Here is a 21,626-nt window from a genome sequence, read left to right as displayed (position 1 = left end):
GCTGCTCCTACACCCAGCAGCTGGCATGAAGGTGCCTCTCAGAAGCTCCCCATTATCCATGACTTGAGGGTTCACACCCCTCCCTACATCGGGGTCAAGGTCTGTATAGATGCCCTTGCTAGTCTCCTGGGACAGTGTAACATACATTACACAGGTCGTGTTAATGTGATCCCAATGATTTACCTGAGCGACTCCACCCTAGTTAACAGGGTGTGCACAGAGGGCCTGGACATTGTGGGCTTGCATTATTTTGTCACGCCTTTAGACACTCCAGCAGTGAGGGTGGTGATTTCCACTGTGCCCCCACATGTCACCGATCAGGAGCTGGCCAAGGAACTCGAGCCCATGGGGTTCTTACAAGTCCCTTTCGCTGACTGACAATAGCGAGTCAGACCCCCAAACTGAGGCATGTCCTGTCTTTTCAAAGGCAGGTTTTTATGCTTCTCAGGGAGAGCCCACAGTCTCTCCTTCAGTTCTTGTGCCTCATGTTCAACAGGTGGAGGTTTGTGATCTATTTTTCCTTTGGGGAGACCATGTGTTTTCAGTGTGGTAGCTCTTCCCACCTAGCAGCCCAGTGCCTGCGGGGGAGATCAGCCATAACATCAGCAACTACAGTAGCACCGACGGATGGCGCATCCACTTCTGGGACACAGGGCCCACCCAGTGAGGCCAGGAGCTTTTTCCCAACCTCCTTCTACCTCTGTTCCATCTGAGGGGGTTGGAGTCTCTGGTGTGAGAGTACCATTCAGCAGAGAGGCTGGGACTAGGCCCCAACCCTCCACCCCACCCATTCCACCTGCAGTGCCCACCTCCACCAGTACAGAGACATCACTAGGTGGAGAGGCTGATGCCTCCACTTCCCCCCTGCCTGCCCTGACCACCTCGATTGAGGTGGCTGGGGTGGTCAGCGTTGGTGGCACCAAAGCCCAGCCAGATGATGGGGCTCAGGTCTCCTCCCAGTTGCCTTCCACTGCAGCCTTGTCTGAGGTGGATGGCCCTGCAGAGGCAGGCCAGAAGCAGTCTGGCCCATCCTCTATGAAGGATGTGCCACCTACCACAAATTTCATAGATTTCATAGACATCTGGGCTGGAAGGGACCTCGAGAGATCATCGAGTCCAGCCCCCCAACCAAAGGGCAGGAAGTCAGCTGGGGTCATAGGATCCCAGCAAGATAAGCATCCAATCTACTCTTGAAGGTGTTCAATGTAGGTGCTTGAACCACCTCCGCTGGCAGACTGTTCCAGACCTTGGGGGCTCGGACAGTAAAGAAATTCTTCCTTATGTCCAGCCTGAAGCGGTCTTGCAGGAGTTTGTGACCGTTTGACCTAGTCATCCCTTGGGGCGCTCCGGTGAACAGACGTTCCCCCAGATCCTGGTGGTCACCTCTGATAAACTTATAGGTGGCCATCAGATCACCCCTGAGCCTGCGCTTTTCCAGGCTAAAGAGTCCCATGTCTCTCAGCCTATCATCATAAGATCTGTTTTCCTGACCTCTGATCATGCGTGTGGCTCTCCTCTGGACTCTCTCAAACTTCTCCACATCCTTTTTGAATTGTGGAGCAAAGAAGAAGAACAAAGAGAAGGAAGTAAAAGGGACCACTCAGGACTCCCCATCCCTGCTGAGACCTTCCTCAGTTGATGCTGGGGAGGGTGGGGGGGCTGCTGGAGAGCCTGGCCCCACTCTGGCTGTCATGTCAATGACCCTGTTGACAAGGAATGAGGGCAGCTTGGAGGTGGGGGAGGTGAAGGCAGGGGTCACTAACCCCTCTCCTGTCTCCCTGCTCCCAGAGGCGGGTGGCAGTAAGAGCTATGCACAATGTCTCTCTTCAGGAGATCTGACCCAGGGGGCAGCAGAGGAGTCTGCTGACCTCTTGGTCACATCCCAGGCTACTGAATTAGATGAGGAAGCTAGTGATATGGAAATCCAGCTTTCTGAGTGTCACAAGCGACCTCAAGAGTGGGATGACCTCTCTCCCCGCAAGAAGGTGGGGATTGCTCTTTGAGAGCCAGACCTTGACTTGGACGATCAGAGGAGGTTGATGGGTTTAGATATTGAGGATGTAGATGCTGAGCTCCCAACTAGGGTGCAGCCTGACCGTATATCTGTTGGAAATGTGCAGCCCATGTTGGTAGAATCCCCCTGGGTCAGTCCCAACTGTGGGGGGCTCCTGACCTTTCTGAAACAGACTAAGGGACAGAAGAACATAGCAGGGTGCATCACCCAATGGTGTGCAAATCCTAAAGTTTTTATCAAGGCTGCCAGAGCTGTGGTCAAACTTATGCAACAAGATCTAGGCACTTGGCAGATGGCTTATTGTCTAGAGAAGCTCGTACAGTGGGTGAGAGATGAGTGGGGCTGGCGGGGCCCTGGAGTACAGTAGGGCATGATAGGCCTTTTTCAATCTGTCTCTGCATTTTGCTGTGATCTCGGGGGCTCACTCTTCTATCTACACCTTACCTCACTCTTCTTCTCCCATACCCACACCTATGGCAGCCACTACCATTGGTACTTTTAACATCAACAGCTGTCAAGATCCGATGAAATGGGAGGCCATGCTGGAGCTCCTGTGCCAGAAGCGGCTGGCTGTTGCCTTCTTCCAGGAGACACATTCTGACAGGCTCAACCAGTTGGCTTGGCACGCTGCCTGGCAAGGCCACTTGTTCTGGAGTCATGGCACCAACCTTAGCGCTGGGGTTGCAACTCTCCTATCGTCACAACTACAGCATGACACAGCAGTGGTGTGAGAGATTGTTGCTGGCTGCCTGCCGACTGCCCGCGTCACCCTAGCACAACACCACCTGCTACTCATCAACATTTATGCACCGACTGATGGCCAGGAGAGGGTCACTTTCTTTGAGACCTTGGCCACCCTTTTGATAATGTTAGTGAGAATGATGACCTGCTTCTTGTAGATGGAGCCTTTAATTGTACCACTGACAACCTGCTCGACCATATGGGGCCTGAGCCTCACCTGCCCTCACCCACAAGCTGCAGTCCATCTTGGAGACTGCAGGTCTCACTGACATCTGGCAAGCCCTGCACACCGATGTGCGGCAGTACACCTGGGCCAGGATGAGTGCCGGTGGTCTCACCACCTCGACCACATTTATGTCACCAGGCACCACCTGAATGGGGTGTTCTGTGCCCCATTCCCTGCATGCAGAGGCATCCGTGAGGGCTGCCTCCTGTCGGGCATGCTCTATGCCCTGGCCATTGAGCCACTGCTGTATGAACTGTGGCACTGCCTGAGTGGTGTGGCCTTGCCACCAGAATTGGGCCTGTCCATTGCCACTCTGCTCTGGCTAGCAGCATATGCAGATGATGTGACCATCTTCCTTAACACCCAAGAAGATGTGGAGGCCCTGACAGACTGCCAGCGAGCCTACAAATGCACCTCTTCAGCCCATATCAACTGGGCCAAGAGTGATACCCTGTTGCTTGGTGCATGGATCACCATGACCGCCCCAGATTTGCCAGGGGGCCTCACCTGGTGCCGTGAGGGCCTTAAAGTCCTGGGTGTGTGCCTAGGGACATTGACCTTCATGGCACGCAACTGGGATTGCCTTGAGGAAGGAGTGGAGGCCAGCCTACAAAGATGGCACTGGCGCCTGCACTGGCGCCTGCACTGGCGCCTACCCAGCCTCTCCTACCATGGATGTGTCCTCATCATGAACAGCCTAGCGGCGGTGACCTTTTGACACCAGTGCACCATACTCAATCCACCACAGGACCTACTCAAAAGACTCCAGTGCCTCCTGGTCAATTTTTTCTGGGATGAGAGCCACTGGCTCCTACGAGCTGTCCTTCATCTACCTGTAGCTGGGGGGGGGGGGGGCAGAGTTTGGTTGACCTTGTAAGCAAGGTGGTCGCCTTCCGCCTGCAGGCCCTTCAACGATTCCTGTACAGCAAGGAGCGCTTACCTTGGCAACAACTGGCATGCTGGTTTCTGCAGAGGGTGGGGGCCCTCGGCTTTGACCAGGAGCTCTTCCTGTTGGACCTCACGCTTTTGAACTAGGCGGTGCTTCCAGCTTTCTACCGTGGCATGGTATGAGCCTAGCAAACCACTTTCTACTAAGCCCCAGGCCAGTCACCTGCAGTTCCCGCAGTTGTTGAGGAAACCCCTGGTGCACAGCCCAGCTCTGAGGTGCCCCGTGCCAAGGCTGGCCTCGGCCAGTCTCATGGCCATTCTCATCCAGGTGCATGTCCTCTGCCTGAGCCATCTCCTTGACCCCGCTCGGTCGGCCTAGCTCTCGCCCGAGGCCTTGACCATCTGGCTGGGCATGCGCTTCATCCACAGCATAAGCCATCTCCTGTGTGACATCCGAGCTGACCTCCCATTGGAGGCAGCAGCCACCCTGGATGACCATCTCTGGGCAGGCCAGGTCCCCTGTGCTGCAGATGTCCTAAGTGAGGTTTTTCCTGCATTACCAGTCACCCCAGCCATGGCTGGTGAGCTGGTTGGTGGCCCTGGCACCCTGCTGACGCTCCCTGTGCCTCCTGACAGTGACACGGGTTGCCCCTTTGTTTTTCTGTCATGTAGAAGCCTATATGCTTGGGTGGTTCATGTCTGCCATGCCCAAGTGCTGGCAGGCCGCCCCGATACACTGTGGCAACAGCACCTGGGGTGGCCAGATTCCCCACTAACCCACCCAGTGTGGCGCACGTTGTATAAGCCACCAACCGCCAAGAAGGCTGGCGACCTGCAGTGGTGGTTGCTGCACGGCATCCTAGCTACTGGCATGTTTGCGTCCTACTTTGACCCAGCCACCTTCATAGTTTCTAGGGTCAGAAGGGACCTGAGGAGATCATCTAGCTAGCCAGCAGGCAACGCCAACACTAAAGCACCCTTGTGCCCCAGCCATGTGCTGCTGCAGCGTTTTTTACTCTACAGCAGGATAGTACTTATTTTTACAAGTACTATCTTGCTACAGAGTAAATGAGTTGATTCCAGCCTAACAAGAGCACATGTGTAGACAGTGAGATGTTTACTGAGCAGCTGATTAGTCTACTGAGCAGTAAACTTCTCATGTAAATGTGCCCACAGTAAAGAATAATAGGCTTATTACTGTTTTTAACAGGGTTCCAGAGCCTGACATTGCATGACAAAATAATTCCTTCTAGAAACATAGAGGGCTTGTCTACATCTATAGTTACACATGCCTAAACTTAATGCGCCTTTGCTATGGCGATTTAAGGAACACATCTACAGGTGGATGCGCTAATGTGCATTAAAGTTCATTAAATTTAGGCACGATTGTTACATTACACAATTATGTTACATTAGCTCATTAAGTGTCTACACATGGGCTAATCTGACTTAGCTAATCATGCTTAAATTTGATACTTGCTTTAAGCAGATATCAAATTTAGGTGGGATTAGCTTAAAATCACCATTTTTAAGGTGCATTAAGGACATGCATATGTGGACATGTGCCCTTAACGTGCCTTAAAAATGGCAACTTTTAGGCTAATCCCACTTAAAAGAGCCACGTGTAAACAAGCCCAGAGTGTCCAAGAAGTGTGGCAACACAGGAGATAGTCTGCCACATAAGAAGTTCCTGATGGCACACTTTCTGTGCATTCTATGTTCCTAGGAGGAGTTGCTCTACATCACACAGTCAGCAATAATTCTGGACTGGAAAAAAATTCTACCTTCTGCAGTCCCAAAACAGGGGGTGTATTTTATTTGTATTTAGTAAGAAATAGGAGGTAATAGTACTCCTTTATTCAGTGCTGGTTAGGCTGAGCTGGAATATACTGTAAAGTTCATATAATGGGCCTGGCAATGTAAAAAAGATATGGAAAAACAAAACAAAAAAATCCAGAAGCAAGCAACAAAGGTGGTAAAGAGACTGGAATGTAATCCGTGTGTAGAAAGGTGAAGGGAACTAGCTATATTTAGTTTGGAGGAAAGGAGATTAAGAGAGGATATGATAGCAGTTTTCAAATATTTGAAAAGTTGCCATCAAGTAGAGGGAGAACACCTGTTGAGTGACAGTTGTTTTCCTTTGCCACAGAGGACAGGACATGAAGCTATACAGCAGCAATGCAAATTTAGATTAAGTCTTAAGGGGGAAAAAAACTTCCTTGCTACTGGAGTAGTGGAACAAGCTGCCCACGGAAGCTGTGGAATATCCTTCTTTGAAATTTTTCAAGGAGAGGCTGGATAGACGTTTGTCTGGAATAATATAGGAATATAGGAATACTGCATTCTATATTCACATAGCGGGTGGACAAGATGACCACAATAATACTTTCCAGTCCTACGATTTCGTGATTCTGAAATAACTCATGCAACGGGGCATGAATCCCCCAAAATATACTTGCTCCACAAAAACACCCACACCCTAAGATTTCCTCCCACAAATCTATGGTCCTCCTGTAAATTACTCTGGTGTGCAAGTGAACTGAATTTTTGGTTGTTGCCATGCTGACCTAAGGAACAGGCAGGAAAGGTTCTTTGAGTAGATGTGGTATCTTTTATTAGACCAACTGAGTAGTTGCAAAAAAGTTCTTAGCGAGCTTCCGGGCACAATCACACTTCTTCAAGCATAGAGAGTCTCTGCTGTTCTGAGACTCCAAGAAATGAGAGAAGCTAAAAGTGTGGCAGGATATCAATGTGAATGTAAATAGGTAGAAATTAAAAAAACAAAAGGTAAAGCAGAGAGGGGAAGGGTTGGAGAACAGGGGTTTAGGCTTTTTTTCCACTGCTCTCCTCCCCCTCCCTTCTCTGCTTTGCCTCTCTGCTTTGCCTTTTGTCTTTCTAATTTCTACCTATTTACATTCTCACTGATATCCTGCCACACTTTTAGCTTCTCTCATTTCTTGGAGTCTCAGAACATCAGAGACTCCCTATGCCTGAAGAAGGGTGAATGGGTCCGAAAGCTTGCTAAGAACTTTTTTCCAACCACTCAGTTGGTCTAATAAAAGATATCAAATCTACTCAAAGAACCTTGCTTGCCAAGTGAATTGAAGTTTTTTGCCATTTGCTCCTACCTCAGCACAGTGAAGCTAAAATGTTGTAACTTTAAACATGAATGAAACATTGGAGTGGAACAGTTTCGCCAAATAGCTACAGCAGATCATCCATAAAAGACTAGTATTTGAGATCTTCAATTGTTTACCTGCCTACACCCACAGTCAAAATTACTCTTGTTTACCTTTCTTCACAGTGGCTTATCATCAGTAGTGTTTAGAGCCAAGTGATTAGGACATTTTTTTTTCTTGGAGATGTTAATTTAACTCCTTCTACTTTGAGGAGTAAGTGGTGACTAAGTGGACTTATGCACCTAAGTGTGTTACTAGTCCACCTTACTTGAGCCCCTGAAAAAGTGTTAATAAAAAGGTGGATGAGTTCTCCTCATCCTTCCTGAGTTTTTTGTGACTCTGGCTTGCAAGTGAGAGAGTGGCTATTACAAAAGTAGCTATATTAATGCATTTTAGGGACTCAAGCAAGGTGGAAAAGTGGGCTCAGGGGCCTAAGTTCCTTTGCATGCCTAATATGTAGAATAGAATCCCTCCTGTGGGCATGTCTACACAAGACGCTTTACTGTGCAGTAGCACAGTTTACTGTGCAGTAAGCATGTGTCGCTACATATGCACATGCTTACTGTACAGTAAACTTTGCTAATTGCGCATAAATTTGCTACCTGCAAGTGCAAGTAGCAAATTTACTCTCAGTAACAGTGCAGTAGTGCTCATGTAAGCAGCCTGACCAGGAGCAAATCTGCTCCTAGTCAGCCAGCCACCAGGGGGCAGGAGATTGGAGCTGCCTGCTGCTGGGGTAAGCTCTACCTCCAGAGCAACAAGGGTACACTGCTGGCTCATATTCATCTTACTGTCCACTGTAATCCCCAGGTCCTTTTCTGCAGAGCTGCTGCCCAGTCAGTCAGCCTCCAGCCTGTACTGGTGCAAGGGATTATTCCATCCTAAGTACCGGAGTTTGCACTTGTCCTTGTTGAATCACATGGGCTACCTCCTTGGTGTGGGAAAGGCCACTGCTGAAGAGGCTGTCCTGGAGGCGTGCAGCACCCTCCAGGACATGCTAGAGGACACGGTGCTCCGTATGCATGACATCCTGGCAGTATTGTCGGGGTTCCATACCCTGGAGTTCCCCCAGTGCATTGGAGCCCTGGACAGGACCGAAATCACTGCAACCTGCCCACCCCATGACAACTGGCCCTACTACAGCTGGAGGGGCTTTCACTCCATGATGTACCAGGCTGTCGTGGACCACCAGAAGGCCTTCATGCACGTGAGTGCTGGCTGGGCAGGTAATGCCCATGACACCTGCATTTTCAGGAACTCTTCCCTGCTAGCCCTGGTGCAAAGCAGCCTCTTCACGCCAGAGGTGCTGGACCTGCAGCTGGGTGCTGTGGTGATCCTGCCCCTCTTCATCAGGGACCCTACCTGCCTGCTTCTGCCCTGGCTCATGCAGCCCTATACCAGCCAACTATACCTCCTGCAAGGCTCACTTTAATCAGTGCTTTGTCTGGACCTGTGCCCTGGTGGAGTGTGCCTTTGGACACCTCAAGGGACTCTGGTGCACCCTCACTGCCTGCCTTGAGTTCACCAAGGACAACTTCCCCCACGCTATCGTCACAGAGACAGCACCACCTTCAGCAGCTACAAGAGCAGCGGCCCCTCTTCACTGAGGACCCAGGAGAGCTGTACACCTGCAAGCAGGGGCCATGGCACCAGGCACAGGAGGCAATGGCTGACCACCTCCTCCAGCACTCCCCACTCTAGCCCACTTGTCTTGCTGCCCACGGACCCTCACCCCCCCCATCCACCCACCCCAGCACTACACTCACTGCAGACACATCTCAGAACAAGTTTTTATTTCACTCACATCAAACAGACACCACCACCAAACAGAGCCCCTCCATCACCCACCCCACCCAACACCAATAAAATACCTTCTTCCCCATGCAAACTATTTACAATGTGCTTTGTGTGCAATCCTGGGGTGGGGTGCATGGGTAAGAATCTGGCTTATTATAAGTAGCCAGGCAATCAGAGGATGCTGCCTAGGTAAGAAATGCTCATGGCCAGAGTCTAAATAAAACCTTGACATGAAAAGATAAAAATGAACTGGTTCCTGCCATTAGGTGGGGGTGCTTAGGGTGCAGAGCATGGGGACAGGCAGCCAGCACCCTGGCTTCTGGCTGCTCCCCCATAGGTGTGTACATCGTGATGAGTCTGGTGGGTGGAGGGCTCACCCAGGAGTGATGGCAGCCAGTGGTCCCTCAGCATACGCAGCTCCCCCTCTAGCAGCCAGTGCCCAGGGCCAACAGACCCAGCATGTAGTCTAAGCCCCACTGCAGGCAGGTCTAGCTCTGCACCCATGTGGAGCCAAGGCAAACAGTGGACCTGGACCCAGGCAGGCAGGCTGGGTGGCAGCAGACCTGAAGCAGGGGCTGGGCCAAGGGATCCTGGCTGCTGGAGGTGAAGCAGAACCTCCTCCCAGGCCCATGGCGGGGCCTGCTGCTGGGTGGCAAGTGGCTGCCAGAGCTCAGGTCAGCGACTGAGAATTGGATGGCCCAAAGGCAACTGCCAGGGCCAAGATGTTGTCTAGCATCCAGCAGTCGTCATCCATGTCTGTTCCCACAGGGCCTCAATCCACTTATGCTCCAGGGCTAGGAGCTGTGCCCAGAGCTCCCAGTCCACTCAATCCTGCACCTGTGTCTCCTTATGCCAATCCCATGCATCCTGGTGGGCCACGTCATCCACCCACCAGACTCTTGGATCCACCAAATGGTCCTCTGATGCGATGACCAGGTGGTCCAGGAAGAGGGTCCTGTCCAGGGTCTTCCTCTGGCAGAGCTGGTGCACCTGCAGGGCCCCAGCTGTAGGCAGCAGCAACCCTGAGGCTGCACTCTTCCTGCCAAGTGTGGCCTCTCCCTCATGTGCAGCTGCAGGCCCTGTAGAGACATGAGAATAAATCTGTTTGTGTGAGTTTGCAACACTTCTGAGATAAGATACTCTGTACCAGGGGCTATGTGCTGCTCAGCCTCAGATCAGGGATCAGGCATGCACAGGGAGTCAGCTGGGTAGGCCTGGTCCCAAATGGCCATTGGCAGAGCCCCCCACCCTCACTCACTCCCCTGAGCCAGGCAGGCTTCTGGGTGCTGGCCACAGGCAGCCTGCCTCCTGCACTCCATTCCCAGGGGGAGGACAGGCCAGGCTTCTCCCCAGCTTACCATATGGCTGGGGCTGGCGTGGGTGATGACTCAGATTGCTCCCAGCTGGGGGTGATGGCATGTAGCTCTGGGTGGTATCCTCGGATAGTGGGACATGGTGTGCAGGCACCCAGGCAGGGTACCCCCACCCCCACCCCCACTGGGGAGGAGCTGGCACTGCTGGCAGCTGGCAATGACATGGCCAGCCATGCCTCATAGCTGGGGCTGAGGCTGCGGAGCTGCTGGGGCAAGCACTGGCCTGAGTTCCCTGAGCTGCTGGTGGAGGCTGCAGCCAGGGAGCTCAGTAGGATGGACTGCTGAAGGCCCAAGCTTCCCTCCCCGAGTGACATATCACTATGGGTGCCAGGCAAGGGTGGGGGCTCAGGCAGGTCACCTGTGCTGCTGTAGATAGCATGGCTGTGCCCTGGGTCCCAGGGCATGAGCATCTCCATCAGTTGCCACATAAAGGGCATAGACTTGCAGGCACGGTCTGATAAATGATTGTGGTTAGTGATGGAAACCCACTGTGCTCACAAGGCCTTAAACTTTATGCACCACTGCCACTGACCAGTTGTGCCCACACTCCTGCATCCAGCCTGACAGCCCTTCATACATGTGGGTGTTGGAGCTTCTGCCCCATGCAAACAAGTGCTGCACCTCTGCATCACCCCGCAGTGCTCCAGTCACCTCCATGGACCAGTTGGGGCCCCAGGTGGCAGGTATTGGCATTGGTGAGGATGAAGCCATTGGGGCCCCTGCTATGGCTCTCCAGGTCTACATGTTGCTGTCCCTGTGCTGCCAGGCCTGGGCAGCTGCTTGCAGTGTCCAGTGCAGGGGCATGGTGTGGGACTGACAGATGTGGAGTGAGGCAGTACCCCACTACACCTGTAGGCTCTGGGCAGGCTGCTGGGGGTGGGCTGCAGGCAGGTGAAGCTGGCCCTGATGGCAGGACCTGGAGGTTGTGCACCTGGCCCCCACATGGCACTGTGGTGCCAGGCAGTGACACAAGGATGCAGGCAGGCTGGTGTGGCTAGCTGCAGCCTGCTCAAAGGGACAGAGGGGCCTGCAGTGGCCTCAGGCTGCCTGCGTGCGCCCCAGTGTTCAAAATAAATGCCCAGTCAAATGGCAGCAATTAGAGCAATGCTGAATGCTTTAGAGAATCCTGACTGGCACCTTTAAGTCATTTAGGACACATCTAAATGGTACAAGGAAGCAACAAGCACAGATACCCAATACTAGGTTTGAGGTACTACCTCTAGAACTGGAAGTAGTAGCGCTGTGTAAATGTGACTGATAAACTCTACCGAGTATTAATGTAGACTGTTTCCAGTTCCAGCAATAGCAGATGCAGGGCTAATGTTGGTATGCCTTCACTGTACTGTTCTGCACCATACTGACATCCTTGCAGGTTTGTTTTAATTCATCATCATGACTATGGAACTGCAAATCACCACAAACACAACAGGGAGGAATTAGAGTTCCAGTATTTCCCATTCTCTGCAACAGATATCATGCACTGCAAGCACTCAGTCAAAGGAGTAAACAGTACTATTCTAGGCCCAGGCCGAGGATTCAGATTTCCTACTTCCTGGGGAATGTTCTAACCATGGAGGCCTGGGGGAAGGAAAGCATGGAAGAGCTCACAGCAGCGAGCAGCTTCTTCATGCAGGCCTGCTGCTCCCTGCTCCCATTTTCCTTCCCAGGGGCCTCTGCAGCCCAGCTGGTGCAACCCGGCCTGGCAGGGAGCAGAGGAGCCACGCAGAGAAACTGCTTGCTACTGCGAACTCCACGCTGCCCTGGCAATGTGCCCCCTGCATATGCGGGGCTGAGTCTTTCAAAGCAGCAGCACATGCAGGAGGTGCATCACCGGGGCAGCGCAGAGCTCGCAGAGGCAAGGAGATCCCCGTGCAGCCTAACTGTTCCCTGCCAAGCTGGTTCATGCCTCCCAGGCTGTGGAGGCCCCAAGGGAGGGAAGCAGGGTGAGAGCTGAGCCCACAGCCTGCGCCTGACCCATGTACAGATCTGGGTCCCCCATGCCCCCTGGGAGTGCATGCGGCAGCAGGGAGTTGGCCCTCTCCCTCCCCCAGACAGCTCTCTGCTAGGGCCCTGCAGTCACACATTGTGGCCCTAGGCCCCAAGCACCACCCAGCTGGGCAGCAGCCCCAGCCCTGCCCAGCTCCCTCCCTACAGGGGCCTCAATCCCCCTCTCCCCCCTCCCACACTTACCTGCTGGAGCTGCTGTGGAGGCTGCCTGGGGCCATGTGCATGTAGGTGCACGTGGTGCCCCCTGTCTCACCACCTTCTTCCGGCTCCTTCCCAGCTCCCTGCAGGCGGGAACTCTGCTAGCCTTCAGGGAGCTCATTGCAAAATCCACAGGTTTCTCTGATAAAATGAGAAATCCACGTGTGCCTCTGGTAAAAGGTAAAATCCCCAGTTTACTTAATTTTTCTATGGGAAACAGAATACCTGGATCCCTGGCATTAGGCCTGTGTGAAACAGCTAGTATTTGCTTCAGATTTGGCCAATTCAGGGGACAGCGATTCAATTTGGTGATTCAAATCACTGTCCCGAATCAATTCAGCCGAATCTCTGAATCAGGCAGCCAGGCCCACCGCCCACCCCTCTCCTAGCCCGGCAATGACTGCTACGCCCACCCCAGCTCCCAGCACTTCTTAAAAAAAAGCTCCAACTCAGCCAGTGCTCCTGGGCGGGGGTGATACCTTCTGCCCCCTACTGTCCCATGTGGCATGGGGGGCTCTGCAAGAGGCCCCTGACACCCCGCTTTCTCCCCCAGCCCTCCCATGGGTGCCCCACCCAAGCCATCTCTAACCCTTTAAGAAAAAAAAAAACCAGAAAACCCCCAGACTCACTGCTCCTGCCTGTGGGGGTCAATCCCCACTGCCCCCCGCTGCCCCGTGCCATGTAGAGGGCTCTGCACAAGCTCCCCGAAGCCCCGAGGCCACTGCAGGAGTGGTGAGTTCTGGGGCTTTTCTTGGCTTTTTTTTTTCTTAGAAGGCCGAAGCTGGCCCAAGCAGGGCACCCGTGGGGGTGCCAGGGAGCAGGGGGGGACATGAGTCTTGTGCAGAGCCCCCCATGCAGTGTGGAGCAGTGGGATCGCTCCCCACAACTCACAACACCTGGTAAGCACCGGGGCTTTTCTTTAAAGGGCCAGGAGCTGGGGCGGGTGGGAGCAGCCATGGGGGGGCTGAGGAAGCGAGGGTTCAGGGGGGCTGGGGGAGCAGAGAAGGTCAGGGGGGCCCCATTATCCCCTCCCCCTCCCCTTCCCCCGCCCCTAGTACTTACCAGCTTGGAGTCAGCTGCAGCTCCCTGCTGCAGCCACCAAGAACTGCCCAAATTGTCAAAGCTCTCTGAATCTTTTCCAAAGATTCAGAGAGCTTTGAATCAATTTGGACCTTTAAACTGGTCCCCTGATTCAATTCAGATTTGGAGATTCGGCCACCAAATCGGGCCGAATCTCCTCCAAATCGAATCACCACCCGAAGATTTGCACAGCCCTAATAAGCGTAGCAATATATGTCACATCCAAATACTGTACCATCTAATTATAAGCTCCACTATTAGTACCATCTAATTATTTAGCAGCTCCACTATTAGTTCCATAAAAATAGAAATTCATTTGAGAGGCAGCATCTGTGTTTCACTGAGTTCGAAAACATGCCAGAACAAAAAAGTTATTTTTAAATATTTTTTAAAAGCCTAAGGAAACTAATTCCAAACCAAACTGCAAAATAAGTTCTGAGAACAGGGGACAGTTAAATGTTTTCATTGTATTAAGGGAAGACTGTTACTCTTTAAAGATTGGTCATTTTTACTCTAAACCTCATCATAGTGACAAGACTCCCATCAGTGAAAAGTCTGTATCCTTACTGATATTTCATATATACTATTAAGAAGCATCCCCAAAGGTATCCCCACTCAAGCAACAAGACTGCAGAATTGATCATGCTGCCTCTCACCCTGTCATATACTTTTACAATGAGAGACTGCAGGACCTACAATGAGAGACTGCGGGACCTGAACCTGTTCAGCCTTCAGAAGAGAAGGCTGAGAGGGGACCTGGTGACCATCTATAAATTTACTAGGGGGGGGACCAGAAGGGTTTGGGGGAGACCTTGTTTCCCCGAGCGCCCCCTGGCATAACAAGGAATAATGGCCATAAGTTGTTGGAGAGGAGGTTTAGATTAGACATCCGTAAGAACTACTTCACAGTTAGGGAGGCTAGGATCTGGAACCAACTTCCAAGGGAAGTGGTGCTGGCTCCTACCCTGGGGGTCTTTAAGAAGAGGCTTGATGCCTACCTAGCTGGGATCATTTGAGCCCGGTTTTTTCTCCTGACCAGGCAGGGGGTTGGACTTGAAGATCTATAAGGTCCCTTCTGACCCGACTTCTATGATTCTATGAACATGTGCTCAGTTTATAGTGGCACAGTGCACTCAGGTTACTTGCAGATGTTCAGATCATTATTTCAAAACTGGAGAATGGATAATTTCATGAATCAGAACCATAGAGCTGTGGTCATTTGGTAGCAGTCCAATTCTGAGGAGCCCCTGGTCCAGCAGCCTGGGTGGACTACCCATTGTTGGTGCCACCCAGGTAGAGCTGGGTACATCCCCACCAGCTGGCCAGGCCATCATCTACCAGACCCACCAGACCTTCAAGCGCCTAACTGGCCATCTCTGCATACAGTGCTGCTGCCTCACAGCAGAAAATCACTATGGAAATCTCCACTGAGGGGCAGCCTGGAACATCCTCATTCCACCAATTTCACCTTTTCCAGGGTTGATCGAGTCAACACAGCCTGTAGCTGATAGGGTTAGAGGGTGGCTTTCCAGAATATGGGTTCAATCAGGCTATGGCTTCAGGGAACCTGTTTTAGCTTTTGGACACCATTATCCCTTGTACTCCAGATTTCATCACCTTTCTGACTGATTATACCAGTCCCCAACATACCACATGAGAGTTGCACAAGATCTCCAGCCTACCACAAGTCCTGGGCATTGTGGATGGAACCTAAATGAATATTTGCAAGCTGTCTCAGGATCCCCACATGTTCATCAACAGGCATCACACCTAAACCATGAACATGATGGTGATTAGCAGCACCCAGCTGGAGTTCACCAGCATGGTATCCAAGTTTCCTGGGTCCACTCAGGATGCTTCCATGGTGTCTCAATCCATGCTCCTCAGGAATTCCTAACCTGATTGACTGTTGAGCAAGATGCTCCCTGTCTTGGACTTCTGCCATGGCTTCTGGGGCCCCATACCCATGTCCTGTTGGCTACTGAATGGCCTGCAGCAAGAACTGTGCTGGGTGGGAGCCAACAGGACAGACTGGGTTTCAGTCTTATGGCTACCTCTTTTTTGTCTCTGTGCAGTTTACTGCAACTACTTTCCCCAGATCCTCACCTTTCTAGTGCACCCTGAAGAGAAGGTGAACAGCACTACATGCTTTCTCACAAATGCACCAGATGTGCGTTGTGTGACTGGGGGCTATGTGCATAGACTGTCTGTGTAGGCTTGCGCCAATAAATAGTTTTGACTAGACAGACACATTTCCAGGCTTTCCCAGAACCTCCCCAAACCTCTTTCCCCAAACCTCTCCTGCCTTAGTGTGGCACCTAGAAGTGAAATGTCACTCCTAGGTGGCCCACCTGTCTAATGGCTGTACTGGATGATGGCAGCTGTGGGTTCTTGTTTGGATCCAACCCTGAGAGAGAGACAGCCACTTTAACTTTGCCTGTGCTATCTCCCTCTGACCTGCACATCTCCAGAGCCATCATGGTAGGAACTCTTGACACTGTTCCCCTCAGAACCAGAGGGGATGCTCCAGGAGATAGCAGCTCCCAGGATGGCAGTGTGCATCAGGACAAGTTGGAGTTCCCCCTTATGGGCTTACCATGTGGCCGGTGGAAAAGGAGTGTGCACCTTAGTGCACACAGCAGTTGATGGCATCTCTGACCCATTTCCTGGAGTCCTCTGACAGAAAAAGATATTACTCCAATAGCAGGTCCTGCAGGACAGGCACAAGTCTCACAGGAAGATAGTCCTGCCTTTCCCTCCTAAAAATAGACTTCCCTTTCCACTCCTGGAAACATTGAGACATCAAAAGCTTCTGAACAGCTCTTAGGCATAGACCTGGGACTGGCCATCAGGCATGAGGAAGACGGCACCTTTGATGTTCTCTGGAATGAGAATCAGGAGGATTTCCTTCATAATGAATGTCAGTAGGGTTCCTGAATCTCAGTGGGCCTGTGGGGAAGGGAGAAAGAAAGCAGGGCTTTACTTACTTGTGTAACTAAAGCCATGCCCCTGCATCCCATGACAGCTTCCCCACTCTGCACTGCCTACTTTGCAGATGATTATGTGGATCACTTGGCATCCTGAGTGGACAGTTCAACTCACAGTCTGAGCAGTGATGCACGTGTGGCTTCTTCCCTGTGCTGGAAGCTCAGAGATCAGCTTGACTACTCCAAAGCCCTATGCAAACTGCTGAGGTCTCTCTGCATAGAATAGGGTGTGGGAGCAGGTGAGTGGAGTGGGCCCAGGAGCACCGACGCTAGAACTTCCTGCCACTGCAATGTAAACATATCTTACATGCAGGCTGCTGGGCTACTCTGAACTACCTAGATTTTCATAGTATTCAATCCTTAGCTTCATTAGGATTCATAAACCAGGAGGCTAAATTCAGTAGCTCTTGTCAGCTTGCCTCTGATCAAGTCTCACACATACATGTAAGCAGAAAGTGGTAGTGATGGGAACACTTTTACTCTGCATACGTATTAGATCCCTCCCCATCCTCTTGTTCATTTTCACATGAGTTAAACCTCTCTTCTAACTGATTACTTTGAGTGTTAGACGCCTTCTACTCTCACTGCTTGTTCTGCATACACATTGCCCCTGTTCCTTCCCTCTACCTGCCTGGTCTTTTTCACATGCAATCATCAAAGGAATGAGGCTGTAAAACAGACTTCCAATATGAGTAGTTAGAGTTAGAAACCTAATAGTTTTAAAACAGAGCTTAATCAAGGATGTCATACAATGAAAGTGACTGTATGACATGGTAGCTTGGGATAGTAGGGGACTAGACTCGTCAACCCTGGAGGACTTTTCCAATCCTCTGTCACTACAATCACTTTACATCCCTGTAATAAACATAATACATAAATATAGTAAAAACAATACATTTATATGTGGACTTATGCCTCATAATGGATTTAAGGGGAAGCTATCTTGACTATTCTATGCTTTGGACAGGCACTAATACTGCAGCTGGGGAGCATCAAGATGGAACATTGTTGGGCAACTTTAAACTATTAGCACAAAGGTCCTTCATTTACAAAGCCACCTCTATTGCTCAGTGACCTAGAGTCTCACTCCAGCTCATTTCAGACTTGGCACAACATGATAGTACTTCTTCCCCCTAAACAGAGTCTCCATGCTGCTTGCATTAAATCTGCTGTATCATCATGTTGCCTAAAGAGCTAACAGCCATGAGCTACCTTTTATTATTTTTCAGTGAACAAAGATGGTGGACACACTTTGCAAGGTACCATTCTTGCCTTTTGGAAGGGTCCAAGACTATTATTGTGATCTGCTGAAGTTCCCTAAAAAGTTCTAAAGAGTTCCCTAAGGGTGCACAGCAGTTCACCTATCTTAGAGTTATCCTTTAAGACAATACAGAATGATCTCCTTATCTTGCTGAGGAAAAAGAATGGAAAGATGTTGGAAAATTTTAATCTGGTTTTGGTTTTAGCAAATTAAAAAGAATCTATACACAAGGGAGAAAGGAACAATAACCAGAAATTCAGAGATTCTCTGTTTTTATTACTTGCAAGAATTGCTGCTACAATAATTGCAGGCATGGCACAGCCTCATTAACCACTTTGAAACCTGCTCAATCTTTACTAGGAGTCATGGATAGCTAGCTATGCTTTTACCTTGCCCGTGTTGGTATTACCATTGGTTTGTCTAATTCTGCCCAGAGTTAGTCCATATTTGACCGGCTCTCTCACAGGGGATACACTGATGGCAGCAATATGGAAACTAGGAATGACAGTGGTTAGTGTGAAACGTTTACAAGGAACAGCGTTATGAGGTATTTAGCATCTTCATTAGCACTGTGGACATAGAAGAAAACAGCAGATACAAGCAGGGGTGTTACAAAAGAACCCAGTAATTAGAAACTTAGTAAAAAAATAACAAAATAAGATCTAGCCTGGAAACTCTACTTAATACATCTGGAGTAAATAACCTTGAACAATCATAGCAAGGGCTTGTCAAGTATTCATTCTGCTTAATCAAAAATGCTCATAACTATCTGTTTGCTTTTAATTTTGTTTCTGTTGGAAAACTGGAAAAAACTTCTGCCGAAACCAAGAATTTTTCAGTGTTTAGGGGAATAAAACATTTTAAAAAAATCATCAGATAATTTTGACAGGAACAAAATATTGTGTTAATTAAAAATTTTCCATGATTTGTTTTATTGCCGATTCTGCTTAAAGTGGCGGGGGGGGGGAGGAAAAAACTGAATGGCGATCATAACCATGACAGCTCAAGCAAGTTGGTGTGAATTCTCATTGCATTACAGCTGGGGGAAAGATTTATAAAATTGGGTAATGCATGCATAGGATTTAGAAAGAAATAAAAGGACAGTATGTGCACAAATAGTAAAACATAGAGGAGAAAACTAGAAGATCACTGCTTGGTGCTTGTAAATGGGCAAGAATATAAGCACAGTTGTCATTTATTATACTTTATTATCAATATAGCTTTGTGATAGCCCTATTTGGAAAGTAGCAAAAAAACTAATGAAAATTTGCAGACAGTTTCCATATAAAGTTCTTATGTTATAGGCAGTATAGTGCCAAAGTAGCTAAGATGGTTCTCTAACTCCAAAGATGTGAGTGCAAGACCTACTTTAGACTCATATGAAAAGCTGTCACTGGTTGACCCAGATGTGAATATGTATATGGTCTTTTGGGCTGAGATGACAAAAGCAGCTAAATGTAATTTTAGTCACATGTGCCATTAGCTAGAGAAGTAGTCAAGCTCTAGCTATATTAGCCCTATTAGCTGCCCATTGCAAAAGTCTCCTTGACCTTGATCCATGGAACAGAATACTGGGGGCCAAGTAAGTGGCTAGCTCAGTACCTACTTTAATGAATGTCCTTAGTAGCTGTTAGGCTGAAAAGCTTATGCTTTGGCTTATGGGGTTTTAAAAAAAAGCAAATCAAGTAACACATTTCTGCAGTGCTTGCCAAGGAACGGTCTACAGGTTTTAAATGCCTGATCCTGATTCTATCCTGACTTCTGGAGAATGACACCAAGTAAGAATCTGGTTTATTATAGGTAGCCAGGCAATCAGAGGATGCTGCCTAGGTAAGAAATGCTTCTGGTCAGAGCCTAAACAAAACCTTGAAATGAAAAGATAAAAATGAAGTGGTTCCTGCCAAAGAGTTACTTTCTTCCAGTCTTGCTCCCATCTATCCAGGGCTGGTGCCTATTTGTAACAGGGTTAATTCACAACAAATGTCAAAAGAGAAGAGGCAGAATGAAGTCTGCACCTGGCTACAGAATGTCCTTTGAAGCAATGCAGTGTGGGCAAGCCACTGGAACGCTGACATTCTCCAGAGAGGAGAGAGGATTCAGATGTGCTGAAAATAGATCCTTCCTTGAGACGGAGATCAGTCAGCTGCCTTCCTTCTTACTTGTCCATAGGAAGAGAATTTCCCATCCCCCCATGTCCTCAGATTATAAAGAAGGGCAGTTACTTGCTGCACAATGGTAAAGTTAAAGTGAAAAACTAGATACATCACAAACCTCTCAATTTATGGTTCCCTTCTCATCTGCAGCCAGTCCAAATCTCACTCTTGTCTGTGTGTTAGTGATGGTCATACTGTTAGCAAGGAGTCTTCATTCTGAGAATGGGAGATGTTTTCACATACTGGTAGTAAGAACTGGTAGATATTTGTGCCACAGCTATTATCCAGTGGTCCCCACATTTTCCCTGCTGGAATCACTTTCAGTAGGAATATCCTCTGTTTCTCTACCCAAGATCAAATTTCCATTAGAACCACAGAAAAGTAGAGCTGTTAAGGACCAGAGGCTATCTAGCCCACCTATTCAAGGCAGGATCATCCCTTTTCAAACCATTCCATACAAATACTTTTCTAACCTACTCCTAAAGCTACCCAGAAAACCCTGTCTCACAATTACAAAGTATAATGCCCCAAAACAGCAAGAGCACCCTAACCTGTCACAGGTAAAGCAGGAGGACAAGGACACTGTCAATGTTCTGCCACTGAAAGAGTAAGTGTCTCTCACCCCGTTCTCATTAAAAAACTGGGGGACTGTGGCGTCAACACCTACACGGTCGAATGGATCACCAACTGGCTGGAGGGCCATACCCAGAGAGTGGTAATGGATGGGTCATTTTTGACCTGGAGGGATGTGGGCAGTGGGGTCCCCCAGGGCTCAGTCCTTGGGCCCACACTGTTCAACATCTTCATCAGTGACTTGGGCGAGGGGGTAAAAAGCACCTTGTTCAGATTTGCTGATGACACTAAGATGTGGGGGGATGTGGGCACGCTAGAAGGGAGGAATAGGCTGCAATCAGACCTAGATAGGTTACAGGGGTGGGTGGATGAGAATAGGATGGGATTCAACACTGACAAGTGCAAAGTGATGCACCTGGGGAGAAAGAACCAGCACCATACCTACAGCCTGGGGAACTCCTTTCTCGTCAGTGCAGAGGCAGAAAAGGATCTTGGAGTCATCATTGACTCCAAGATGAACATGGGCCGGCAGTGTGGGGATGCAGTCAGGAAGGCCAACCGGACCTTGTCATGCATCCACAGATGCATCTCAAGCAGGTCCAAGGAGGTGATCCTCCCCCTCTATGCAGCACTGGTTAGGCTGGAGCTGGAGTACTGCGTCCAGTTCTGGGCACCGCACTTCAAGAGGGATGTCGACAGCATGGAGAGGGTCCAAAGGAGGGCCACTCGCATGATCAGGGGGCAGCAGGGCAGGCCCTACGAGGACAGGCTACGGGACCTGAACCTGTTCAGCCTCCACAAGAGAAGGCTGAGGGGGATCTAGTGGCCTGTTACAAACTAGGCATGGGGGACCAGCAGGCACTGGGGGAGTCCCTGTTCCCCTGAGCACTGCCAGGAGTGACCAGGAATAACGGTCACAGGCTGGCAGAGGGGAAATTTAGGCTAGACATCAGGAGGCGCTACTTCACTGTCCGGGCGGCTAGGTTCTGGAACCAACTTCCAAGAGAAGCTGGCTCCTACCCTGGGGGCTTTAAGAGGAGGCTAGACATACACCTTGCTGGGGTCATTTGACCCCAGTACTCTTTCCTGCCATGGCAGGGGGTCGGACTCGATGATCTGCTCAGGTCCCTTCTGACCCTAGAAACTAAG

The sequence above is a fragment of the Crocodylus siamensis genome, chromosome 8, assembly GCF_052110815.1.
Source record: "Crocodylus siamensis isolate JL-2025a chromosome 8, ASM5211081v1, whole genome shotgun sequence".
In the NCBI taxonomy this organism is placed as follows: Eukaryota; Metazoa; Chordata; order Crocodylia; family Crocodylidae; genus Crocodylus; species Crocodylus siamensis.
This window is presented reverse-complemented; position numbering follows the sequence as displayed.